Source organism: Triturus cristatus, chromosome 6 (genome assembly GCF_964204655.1).
Source record: "Triturus cristatus chromosome 6, aTriCri1.1, whole genome shotgun sequence".
Taxonomy (NCBI): Eukaryota; Metazoa; Chordata; class Amphibia; order Caudata; family Salamandridae; genus Triturus; species Triturus cristatus.
The window spans coordinates 187597389-187610436 of record NC_140589.1 but is presented as its reverse complement, the minus strand read 5'-3'; the positions used below and the strand labels follow the sequence as shown (position 1 = coordinate 187610436).

At 43.5% G+C, this 13048-nt stretch overlaps 1 protein-coding gene across 2 annotated transcripts in view; it reads right to left on the bottom strand.

The window, feature by feature from the left end:
- Window positions 1–12441, bottom strand: part of LOC146816609 (cysteine-rich venom protein-like) — a 559639-nt gene extending 547198 nt beyond the window's left edge. The window contains exons 1-2 of one of the 2 annotated variants that reach the window (XR_014962922.1): window positions 12375–12441; window positions 5067–8248 (exon numbers count right to left, since the gene is read on the bottom strand). The gene's annotated coding sequence lies outside the window, so the exon portion shown is untranslated. Of the gene's footprint in view, window positions 1–5066; window positions 8249–12374 lie in introns of those variants that run through there. The other variant, XM_085610485.1, reaches the window with a different exon arrangement.
- Between the last annotated feature and the right edge of the window lie 607 nt (window positions 12442–13048).

The window sequence follows — 13048 nt, the reverse complement described above, 5'->3', positions numbered from 1 at the left end:
TTCAGTGTCGGCGGAGACCTGCAGAAAAAGGAAAAAAAAGAAGAAAGGGGGCTTGGGGCGGTCTCCCCCCCAAAAAAGAAAAAGCGGAGCAAAGGTAAAATCGCGGTAACGGCAAAGCGTGGAAAACACATTCCGTTGTAACGCATGCGTGGTAAAGGCATGCGTTGGAACGGAATGCGTAGTAACGACATATATTCGCCGCTCGCACCAGTCCCACCGGGTCCTATCACCAGCCGTTTTCCTTAAACCCCCTCAATTTAATAATGCCAGACCCATGGGGAGTCAAAGAGAAATCAAGTGAGTGACCGGGGAGCAGCGGCCGCCAGGACATAACCTGCGTGCCATTAGATGGCCCCGCCCGCCCAGGGACTCACCGGCCTGCCAGCCAGGAGGGTGACTGTTAAATGAGACGGCCGGCAAACCCGAATTTTCACAGCGTGCAGTAGTGGCATAATTGAGCCTGCAGCCACTGCTGTGAGAGACGGTGTGTCATCAAGCAATTCTTGGAGCGCCACCGCCACACTCCTCCGGACCTTGCGACCACTGCCCAAGTAAGTGTCACCAGCCTCTCTGATTTACACAATAAATGGCAGCGAGCGGCACAGTCAGGGAGGGGGATTATTGTGAATTGATTATGTTAGAACTCTTTTTCAGTCAGTGAACAATGATATCTGGCGCCCTTTTGTCTTTGTCTTGTTCTAAATTGTGGCCAAAATAGAAAGGCTTTTTGAAGTTTTAATAATGGTCATTAGGATACTGATGATATCATTTGAATTGACCTTTGTACATTACAAGTGCGTAACCACGACAACACAACACACGCATCTCTTCAATTAGCCGTAAACCTCACGCCTTATAAGCATCTAGATTTAGACAAAAAAAAACAGTATGAGTGAGATAGCGCGGTGGGTTAAAGCCTGTGCGTGCCTGCCTGTGTTAGTACTAAAGTGACACTGCGGGATATTTTCAGTTTCAAATATCCTGCTGGCTTGGGCCCCCAGTTGCTCTTTTCAAACGTGTGTTCTATTTCTTGCAGTACACCAGGCAAAATGCTTGTGAACACTGCAAATCGCTTCAGTTGCATAACTACCTATGAAACCACTTCAGCTGTTGTCAGGGGAGATGTGCTACAAATAACATTTTGCTAGACTGGATTACCCATGAAAGAGTCATTGTGTGGTACAATGTTTGTCTGGTGTAAAGTGCTCTAGCACCCTACATTGGTATGAGCAGCAATAGAAAACAAATGAACAATTTGTGAGAGAGGGGCTGAAAAATATTAGAGCGCTTTACAAATAATGATATAAGGCATATAAATGATACCGCACAATGGCGTTGGGCCATATATGATAGACAAAGAGCATAAAAATAGAAATTACAGCAGTCACAAATATTGAGTAACAGCAAAGCCACAGTTCATTTGCAGCAGTTTTCAGATCTTCTTAGAGTTTCTTCTTGCTCAAATGGGTGCAATTTCCTATATTTATATGTTTCAGTCGTCTTCATTACTTGATTTTGCTCGAGCAGAAGTGTCACTCAGTCATTGAAATGTCACTCATATTTACATTGAAATTATGAAAATGTCACACATAAGCAATCTGAAACCTTGGCAGCGATGAAAGGTGTTTAGGATCTCGTAAGCAGGCACTTGACTTATATGCTTCATGATAGTAAGACACTTTTTTCATAAATTGATACTTTGACTTACATACTGAGAGGTGCTAACCTCGAGCTTTGGGAGGGAAAGGTTTGTGCTTCCCTGAATAGATGTCCCATACCGTGACTGCTTCCTAAATGAATTTAAAGCACAACCTGTATTATGTTTTATTAGCTCTTCTGCTTTTGCATTCACCGTCCTGTAGCACTGAAAATCGCAATATACATTAGTGTCGTTGAGCAACATAATTCAGAAAGTTATTCTTGTCAAATACATGCTCAGAAAGCGATTTAAAACAGTGCACGTTATATTTTATCACCTAAGGCAACTGGTGCAGCCCAGCATCAGTCCACAGACACTAGGCACCTGAACCCACTGTGTCTCCAATGCAGCTCTTTTATTTTCTCTCTGTTTGGCTGAAAGCGCTTACCTGTTTATGTGCTACAGTACATATACATATATAGCTTTCTCTGTGCTCATGACGTGACGTCTCTTCAACGTTACAAATGGGGAATGTCATTTTCTGAATGGCCAATAGTCTAGACACTTTCCACATTATTACCATTAGCCTTTCTGACTTTAGTAGTTGTTCCAGGCTTTTGTGTTTAACATTAATGGGACATCTGTCGTCAGCTGGGAAACTGATAAAGAAGTGCTCCTCCTGCCAAAACGTATGGTGGATTAATAAAAAAAATGAAACTGCACACCCCTTTTGTTGCCTATGTCAAACATTAACCCGTCCTCTTTTGGTGTGTCAGCGTCTACTATGTTTGGATTTTCTCATAACGGGACATACTATTTTACACACAACACCGCCCTGGCTGGCTGTAACTTATGTGTGCCTCACCCTCACTCCCCTGAGCCTTGCCCGATGCAGAGTGTCTGAGGTGAGTGTCTGAAGCCACTGTCCAATCAGGTTACAGGGGCACTAGGGTAGTTCCCTTCCATTTCTGGTGCTTTGCAGCTGTTAGAGTTTCTCTTTGCTCAAATGGGAGTAATTTCTGATATTTATATGTTTCCCTCATCTTAATTTCTTGATTTTGCTCAGGAGAAAGTGTCACTCATAGTCATTGCAATGTAACTCATAATTACACTTAAAGTATGAAAATAGCACACATAGCACCTTGGCAGTTATGAGTCGAGTCTGGGGCAGTGGCAGTGCTGGGCGATAGGCTACAGCAGAACCAACCCCTACGGAAGAAACCGTGCCACCACTGTGGAGTACTGGTGCATGAGGAAGGTAAGAGCTAAACGGTTGTCATGAAGGGAGGAAAGGATCTTTGGTGAGTGGCAGGGCAGAAGGCACAAGTCCTATAAAAAGAGGTGGGGGGGGGGACTAACCTAGGTTTCAGATTGCTATGTGTGACATGTTCCTAATTTCAGTGTGGTTATGAGGGACATTTGACACTTTCTTGCGAGCAAAAATCAAGCAATAAAGATGAGGAAACATAAATATCAGAAATTGGACCCATTTGAGCAATGAAAAACTCTCAGAAGATCTAAAACTGCTGCAAACGCCTGCTGCAGCTGACAATAATTAAAAGGACAGCTATGGACATCTAGAAAGCAGGTCACATGGCTCCACTAAGAATTAACACCAAAAAGAGCAAGGGCCTGCGGTTAGGCTGTAGAACCACTGGAGCGAAGCTGTGCCTCTGACAATACAAGACAACAGTTTAGTAGAGAACACAGATCTTTACTGGACCCCACCAATGTAGAAGGGGTATTGCTGGGTGCACATGAGTCATTCAGAGTTGTAGTATGCAGGAGCATCACCAGAGCCTGCCCTGATGTCCTGGCATAAATATCTTTAGTGTCACACAGCGAGTGACAAGTTACACACCAAGTGTAAATACACCAGACAACACTTCAGGCAAAGTTTGACATTTTGTTTTCTGCCCGTGGCAAAGAAGCAGCTTGGTCTTCAGTCGGGTATTCAGTCCACCCTGCATTGCTGTTTAAAGCCTGCAGCACAGCAAGTGTCGAAAGACCCCTAAATCCAACACCCCACCTTCAGATCCAGATTCACGCAGGTAAGTGCAAAAGTAGTCTGTCTCGAGTGACAGTCACGACGCACGCTGATGAGAGCACCTGTCTGTGAACATGTGGCACTGCGGCTGTTTGGAGAGAGCTCAAATAATAAACCAGGAGGGAAGAATCACTAAACTCCATGCTGCTCTCTCTGTCTCACATGGGACCTGGGCCCAGACTATAACAGGGTGTGAGAGGCCCTAACACAAATCTCAATTGCCTCAGGCCTATACCATAAATTCATTAGTCAGCTGACTTAAGGACTCCGGCCGCCACAGTGAGCATGTGCGTGATAGCATTATTGCTGGGCAAGCCTTGGGAGAGCCTGTGAGACACACATAGCGGTCACAGGCAGGTAGGATGACAAATATGTTTAAAAGTATTTTAAAAAATCACACCAGTATAATTAAGCGAGTGGCCCCGGGGAGCTGTGCGCTGCCAATCTACAACTGCGAGTTCAGATAGTTAACACTTACTTGCACTAGTTAATAGACCAATGTAAAACTAGCATTCCAATGATACATGTGGGAAATATTTGTGCCCGAAATTTGACAGTGAGGTGAGATTCAAAATTCGAGTCCGAGACATAAGCTCACACAATCACAGGGCTGCGGATGCCATGGGCGGCAACCTGAGGGATAGCCCCGGGTGCCACGAGCTCTAGCTACGCCTCTGATTACTCCATGATCATCAGCAGTCTCGGGGGCACCGCCGCCCGCACCGACCCACCAGCGTTGTGAAACCTGACCTGCTGGCCGTCTTCACTCCTGGCAGGATCTCCCGGTCAGATTGTCCTGTGCCCTGGCTGGGATGCCCCCATAAGCACCGCCATGTTAGCACGTGGTGTCCTGTGATGCCTGCCGCGATCTTCCCCTGATCACCGCCGTTCTGGCTGTAGGTGCTGGTAAGTCCAGACACACGGACGTTTTTCTCGTGATTCATTGCTGGCATCTCCGGCAGTTACAAACTCATCCAATTCTTCTATAAAAAAACTTCTAGCAACTCTCAGCGCGCTCCCCAACTCCACGATGCAGAAGTGAGCTATAATATGGGGAGCGTTGCCTTATATCCCCCCTTTCTCATTTCCCGCCGTAGCTCTTGGCGGGGGTGCAAACCCTTATCAGGCCCCCTATTGGCCTGGTGACCTGGCGCCTCTCCGGTGCGAGTTTCCCGCTTGGGTAGCGCTTCCCGCTTTACCTCAGGGCGCTTCCCGGTGGCACAAACCGGTTCCTTGTTGGACTCTGGCGGCCATTGTGGCACCGGCCCTCGAGGCCCCTTCGGCGGCGGACATTGCTAAAATGCACATTTAATCAATAACCATGAGACAAAATAATCACACAAACATTGCCTTGGGCGTAGGTTTAATTTATTTTATTTTAGGAGAGTTGCCTGAAACATGGTGACGCATGTGGAGGTAAAGTGAAAGGTATTGACGCTCCCTCCAGTCTGACATGGGCAGAAGGTGGGAGGGTATCTACGGCTCACGGCAGAAGGCGGGGTGCCACTTGCGTGGAAATATTATAGTGCACACCGTTGGGCCCGTATGCCTGGCCCTGCCCCTACCCGGGCACAGGGGTGCTTGTTGTGACAGCCGGCATGAGGCTCCGTAGTCTAGTCAAATTAGTGGAAAAAAGGGGCTAACCTAGAACTAATTGCAATACAATTTCTGTGAGTGGATTGTTATTGAAATTTTTCCATAGGAAACGATGGTGAAAAGTCTACCACTCTATCATGACGCGTTAATCCAATATGGCGGATTTTTCAAAATGGCTGACCATTATTTGAGATATAGGGTATAACTGTTTATATGCCCATGTGTGGTATCATTTTATATGTTTTTAGGGACGGGAAAGTCAAAAAAAACATCAAAAATTGTTTCTGATGACTATAACATCAAATTGGGATTAATACAATAAACAACGATAATTATATGTTAATATGCCAAACATAGATTTGACATTAGTTTTTTATTTACATTATTTTAACATCATTTGAAAAGGATAAACAAATATCAACGAGATAATATAGCACTTCTCAATATGACACTGACAAATGAAAATTGTTAAAGAGATAAATTCAAACAGCACTCCTCAGTTTAAGAGTAGTATGATTTCAATCATCGTCCATGTCCACTTCCATGGAATTGCAACAGCTTATTCCGCGACCATCTGTGCACACTATTCCCTGTCTTTTACATATACATTGCAGAGTCGCACATTGACTCTTGCTACAGCCACATTTCACAAATTTTAATAAATGATCTGGTGCTGGGGCTTGAATCATTCTAATGGGAGCAAATCTTCCATCTTTCACTTCAAATCCCCACTGTAATGGATCCATATGAATACCCATCCACTGCTGCACCTGATGATATACTCTGAGTGAATGAAATTTGCAGGCATCCTCTGTAGGAGGCAAGACTTCCGGTTTCACATGTATTGTTGATTTTGTTGCCTTTTAAGTGAAAGTTCGAAGTCTCCTATCATGTAGTGTGCTGTCTCCTGTTATTCCTCCATACAACTCTATAAAAGAATTAAGACCAACATTTTCAATTTCTTCTGTTGATTTTTGTGAAGTTTGGAATACGGCAGCACTTTCTTTGAAGCTGCCTGATTTTCTTAGCAACTTTATGGAGTCACGTTTTACTAATCCAAATAGTTTGGAGGTGGTATCACATCCTAATACGGCGTGAGCAAATAAGATGTGAGAGCAGATGTCATTACCTAAAGCTTTTGCTAATTTCCTGATATCATACACGTTTATGTTTTTGGAAGCTTTCTTAGGTTCTGGGCAAAGGAAAATATGAAATTGGGTTTCTTGAAAATGATGAAAGAGTAGTATGAGAAGTTTCGGTGTCCTCGCCAACAATGGCTGTAGGATGAGTTTTGGCTGACTCAATAGCCTCCAAAACGACCATGAAGTCTGCATCACTATGAGCTTGCTTTGTTTTACACCCATCTTCTTGTAACTTTTGCAAAAATTGATCAATGAAGGCTTGTTTATTCTCATTATTACTCAGAATTAATTGTTTCTGGATGGCGATGGAGGTAGAAGTTATGAAATTTACTTTAGATCCTACAATACCTCTGTTTCTTTTTAGATGGGCTTCTGATTTTGTAGAAAACGTATCTCCACATCCGTCGAATACTATTATTGCCTGGCCATACTTTTTTAGCACATATCTCCCATCCCATGAAAAGTACCATGGCCATCTATTGTAATAATATTGTGATCAATATTATCAGCTGCATATTGAACGAATTTCGGACGACTTTCAGAAGGTTCCACAAGGATAGGTATAGTATTTCCTCTTTCTGCTGCAGGTGAACGTTCAAAACGAAGAACTTCTGAATATGAGCTGCAGAATCCCATATGATTTACGGGTTCAACTACAAATCTCGAGCTTGTGTTGTCATGTAATTGAACTGCCAGCCCTAACTGCAACGGTGCAACTAAGACTCGTGGGTGCACAGCTTGTATAATTGCCTGTCCTATAGAAGCTACTTTTCTCTCTCTGTTGGTTTTATCAGTAACAAAAACTGATAATAAGAGCCTTAACGAATCAGGAATATAGCTCACATTATAGTCAACACTACTCATGTTTTCAATGGGTGGATATGTTTCTGGTTCTACAAGGATGTCTTTAATATCATTTCTTATTATTTCAGCAGCTGCCATAAGGAGATTGTTTCGATCCTCTTCAACATCTTCATGGCTATGACTGTGGTACTCTTGCAATACACGAGCAGCTGTACTTTTAAAAGTAACGACATCAGCAGTCCCTGCAACTGTTCCTATGAAGATTTCATCTTCAAAATGCTCTTTGAGTTTTTGTTTCATATGCTTCAAACTGTATGGTTGGCTATCTTCTGGCAGTAATTATTATTAACAAGTTCTTTAACAGTAGTTTGTTCTTCATCATTTGCCTCCATGTATTTAACTACTTGAAGAAAAGTTTCCTGGTGAACTGAGTCCTCTGGTCGACCTGAAGATATTGGAGAGTTATCAGTGAACTGCCCGGGAATGAATTTCCCAGTATAAAAATTGACGTAACACTGTTTGTGGTAGCATGCATCTATAGCATGTAAATCAGACACATTTTGGATACGTCTCTTAACTTTGTCTGCCCATTCATCATTGCATTTGTTGCATTATTGTAAAACTGATGATTTGAATTCAAATGTTCGTGCATTAAACCACACATTTTTTTTCCTCTCCCTGAAGTATAAACTGAACTCAGTACCACAGAAAAAACAATTTTTTTTCTAAAATCAAACGGGGTTTCACACGACCGTAGAACACGAGAAGTTGTGGGATCCGATTCTTTCTCATGGAACGGAGTTTTCAAGTTAACAAAACACGCTCTACATTTCTTGTAAACTTTCTGCCCAACACAAACGTGAAACTTTGATATTTTTCTCTCCTCGCATGTTTTTTGAATTCCAGTCACTCCTCTTTCAGTGAGTACAGATACATCGTCATCTTCTTGAAACACCACATCACAAATGAAATACTTTTCTATGTTCATTTTCACTGTATCTCACAGCAACTCGCAAGAACCTGTAACACATAAATGAAACATTTTTGATTAACAAAAAAACAAACAATAACAACAAAGTTACAAAACACAAACAATAGCAAACTTTTTATTTCAAAAGTTGATTGTATTATTTACGTTCCTTCACACTATGTCATATAAGTCAACGAAAAAATTATACAACCTTTGTCTATCTGACATATTCTGCGATTATTTGATATTATGGTCATCAGAAACAATTTTTGATGTTTTTTTTTACTTTCCCGTCCCTGAAAACATATAAAAAGATACCACACATGAGCATATAAACAGTTATGCCCTATATCTCAAATACTGGGCAGCCATTTTGAAAAATCCGCCATATTGGATTAACGTGTCATGATAGAGTGGTAAACTTTTCACCATCGTTTTCTACGGAAAAATTTCAATAACAATCCACTCACAGAAATTGTATTGCAATTAGTTCTAGGTTCCGCAACAAATTGACTAGTCTACCGGGTAGCGTTGTGTTTATCACAAGCCGATGTCAGTACCCCATTGGCACACGCTCTCCAGTGCCGACGTTTCACAGACAATGCACAAGATGGATGCGTAGGCAGCCATGTTTATCAAACACCAAAGTTATTTGTCTCTATGCACCTATTTGTTGTGCTTATCGTGTACCTTGTTTTTAATTTACCTATATATCAGAATCAAGTTAGCACAAGCTGACACGCATGGACATTACCCTGAACTGTGATGAGGGTGTTTGCATTCACCAGCTTTCAATTTTTAAGCTAAGATAATATAATGTTTAATGTGAGATTGGCCTAAAAACATTTACAGCATAAAAATAGCATTCCAAACGGGCACTAGAAGGGTGTTTGCATCTAACTATACACCAGGCAGGTCATATGTGCACACTGTGCCATTCTACTCTCCTTTAGGGTGAGTTACGATGACTCGTAAAAGAAAGCGCACAGTTCGGCAACACAGGGCCACTTCTTTTCAAGGATTCAACAAGAAGCGCAAATACAAAGATCTCTCATTATGTTTATTGTGCGCTACAATTAATATTAGTAGTCGTGTAATTGTTGTCTTCAGTAGTGGTGCATTATTAAGTGCTGCTCTGTGGTCTTTTTATCTGCAGGGTTATACTGCACTAAAGGTAGTCGATCCCTCTGCCGAGCTTTGGATTCTGATACGAGAACACTCCGTGAATCTCGCGCAGAATAAGTAGCATAATTAGAGCATGCACCTTACAGGGCAGGATGGGGGCTGCACCTACTGACCGCTGTCCGTCCCCACGCAGACCTGTGTCCGCCTCCTCATTCTCACCACTGCACACCTCGGAGCACACCCCTCCTCCCCCAAACACCCGTTTCTGGGGTTTGGGGTCAATCTGTTGGAACCACCATGGGCTGCGGAATGAGAACAGCGGCCGAGCAGATGGAAAGGTACTGTGCCCTGTGGAATGGAGGCGCTAGCTCTCAAAGCACTAGCCCGGCCACTGCACTCTGTGGTATGGAGGTACTAGAACTGAAAATACAGTGCCCCAAGGAATTGAGATACTGGCTCTCTGGGATCAAGGTGCATATCCAGAAATACTTGGGGGGTGGGGGTGCTGGGACATAACGTCCTTTTGGAAGAAGGCGCTATACAGTTTGGAATGGAGTGAGAGTGTGTCCTGCGGATTAGAGGCACTGTGGGAATAGAGCAGAGGCACTTTATAATGTGGATTGGAGGGGCTGTACCCTTTGGCATTGGGGTGGGCTGTGTCCTGTTGGAAGGGGACACCTTGCCATGCTTGCTTGTGAAAGCAAGGTTGGGGTGACCTTGTCTGCAGTTTGATCCCAATCCCAGTGCCGGCCCTCCTCTCCCCTGCCCCACCCCACAGGGCCCAGATGGCTTCCCTACCCGCCAATGGTTTCTTCTGGCCTTTCTCATGGAGATGAGCGAGAAATTACCAGCATCAATTAGATGGCCGAACAAAGGCAGCATAAATAAATGCACCCACAACACTCTCAGGTTTCAGGCTAATGCTTCAGGCGGGAGATTTAAATCTTCACTCTAAGATGCATGTGACCTCTCCCAGGTGCGCGAGGATCGTTTCAGCAGGAAGCAAGAGGGCAGAGCTGAAAGGGTGGGGCAATGGGTTAGGATTACTCGGCAGCAGATGCGGATGGAAGGGGGTTGATTCTGCTTGTACCCTGGTCTGCACACCTGCACAATGCCACGCCTGCAACATCCTGCAGGCAGGTGGGATTTATAAACAGGCTACACTCCATTACTGCGTAGGGTGGTCAGAGTGCTCAGTCCACTCGCTACCTGTTCGCAATATACGTGTGCTGAAGTGTGCACTGAATGTACGCTGACATTTCATCTGGAAAAAGCCCCTTCTGAACAGTAAACCTACTGGATGTAGAGCTCCAGCTCCTAGTGATTCTCAGGATCAGGGCTATCTTTCCAGTGTCTTGCAACAGCTGCAGGGCACCTTCAAGGCACTCTCATAAGTTTGAGAAAACACACCGGAGGTGCGCCTCGCTCCTCAGGACCTGCAGGGTTTGAGGGGCGACAGCGTAAGGGGGACACCCTCTTATGGAGGTCTACATCTTGCTGTGATGGCGCTGGGAGGAATGAGTGACATAGCGCCTAATCCTTACGGGAAAGGAACTTTCCTGAACTGTGAGCTGCACTTCGGATGCCGAGGATCAAAGGAATTGCACCTTGTTGCCAGTGGTGCTCAAACAATTCTCAGAGGGGGGATGCTGCCATCAATTTTACATCACTGTAATCATGTGGAACTGTGAAAAATCCAAACCTGACACAAAAAACAGGTATAACAAATGAACAACCCCTATTCAGAAAGAGTGTGGCCAGGACGTAGTGTGTAGCCATAGCTCATTTTGAAGACTGCTGTTGCAAATACTTTACTAAAGCTTGGTGTAGTATCACACTGTTATTTACAGGCCACATATTTCCCGTAGAATTGGCTAGTAAATTTGAAACATCCAGTTCTACTGGTAAAATTATATAGCACACACATGGTAATGTGTGAAAAACAGGTTTCAGTTAGCATTTATCATTTGTGCATCACCAAGTAAGGTGTCTTGATCCAATTAAAATCTTTGTTCCCATCACAGTTCAGAAACACAAACGTGCTTTACTTGTACTTTCCTTGCTGCAAATACATTTATACAGGACCTCAACTCTCCCCCAGCACTGCTTCATTCTCTCCTGGGACCTTCACTCACCCCCATGGCCTTGCTGCACTCTCTCCTGGGACCTTCACTCCCCCTCATGGCCTTGCTGCACTCTCCCCGAGGGTAATGGCGCTCTACACCTGAACCCTCCCCCTGGCCCTTCTGCACTCTCTCCTGGGACCTTCACTCTCCCCCATGGCCTTGCTGCACTCTCTTCTGGGACCTTCAATCTTCCGGAAAGGTTGCACAGTCATGCTAGAATGTGTCCCCCTGAGTACACTGGTGGGTCTCCTTTGGGAGGCCAAATTTGTAATATAAATGCAATTAAACGTTGTTGTTGGTTTCCACAATTTTGTTTATTGCGTTTTTCTGTCATTTTTGAATCACTTATTCTTTCGCTCATTTATAGTTCAAAGTTTAAACAAGACATCTTGTTATTCAGATGTTTATCGTTTGTCCTGATTTGTCCAATGAATTTCGGGTTCATTGAACCCTTCATCGGGGACGTATCTGTAAAAAATCATAGTAAGCAATCATAGTGAGGAGATCAATACATCTCTAATACATGTTTATGCGTAATCATTATATTATCAACAAATGTTATCAAGGCATGTGCGTTAGTGCTTAAGAGGAGGGACTAAGTATTCACGGTGCGTCGTTTGTTTGGATCATATTTTGCAGAAACAAAGGGCATGGATTATCATATTGGATTGAAGGATAAGGTTGTGAGGTTCGAAAGGTGTTAGTAACGTGAATCCTATTAGGAAAATTATGGAATCTATGCGCTAATGTTGTAGCTTGATGTTTAATGATGCCAAGTTGCATAAATATTTTCACAATTTCAAAATGTAGAACTCTTCTTGCAACGCGGTGTTCACTGTAACGCGTTATATAAGCAAATAACTCCCGAAGGGTCGTATCGTATGTTTATCAAAATTAAGCAAAAAACGTGGGAAGTGGCACTTACTTGGTATTCGTAAAGGGTTAGTGTGTCCTTCTTCTCGTCTGAATGTGAATAATTGGCGGGTGTCTATGCCTCACTATTAGTAAAGAAAGTCGCGAGTAAAGAGAGGATGTGACGTAACTTAGATGTATGAAAAGGTGTGTTTGGCGGCCATGTAGGAACTGGCACTGGTGTTATATACGTAATGGGCTCAAAATTAAAACGCTAGAAAAAGGACGGTGTATGCTAAGTTAATACGTATGAGAACGTATAGTAACATGATGTGTTAATAATCCTGTTAGGTTAATGTGAAAAGGAAATGAATGTACTACCACGTTGTTCGTGTGTACTTGGCAAAGTAGGTAGCCATCTTGTGTTGGGAATGGTTGCTAGTGTTCTAATCTGCGTGGTGAATATCGTTCGTGTTGCTTGCCCTTGAGACAAGGCTGTGTGTTAATAAAGTTTTGCAATGCATTGATGTGCAAAGCTCTTGTTAGATATTACCACGGTGAAAAAGGTAAAGTAACGGTCTGTCAATGAGCATGAGGTGATATGCTAATTCTGTGTGGGGGTATCTCAACTTCAATCTTCCCCCATGGCTTTGCTACAATCTCTCCGAGGCTCACGGCCAGTGCTTTAAATGGGAAAAAAAGTGCAGGTACTCATCAAATTGAGCTGTGACCTGGGGGCGTGGTAAG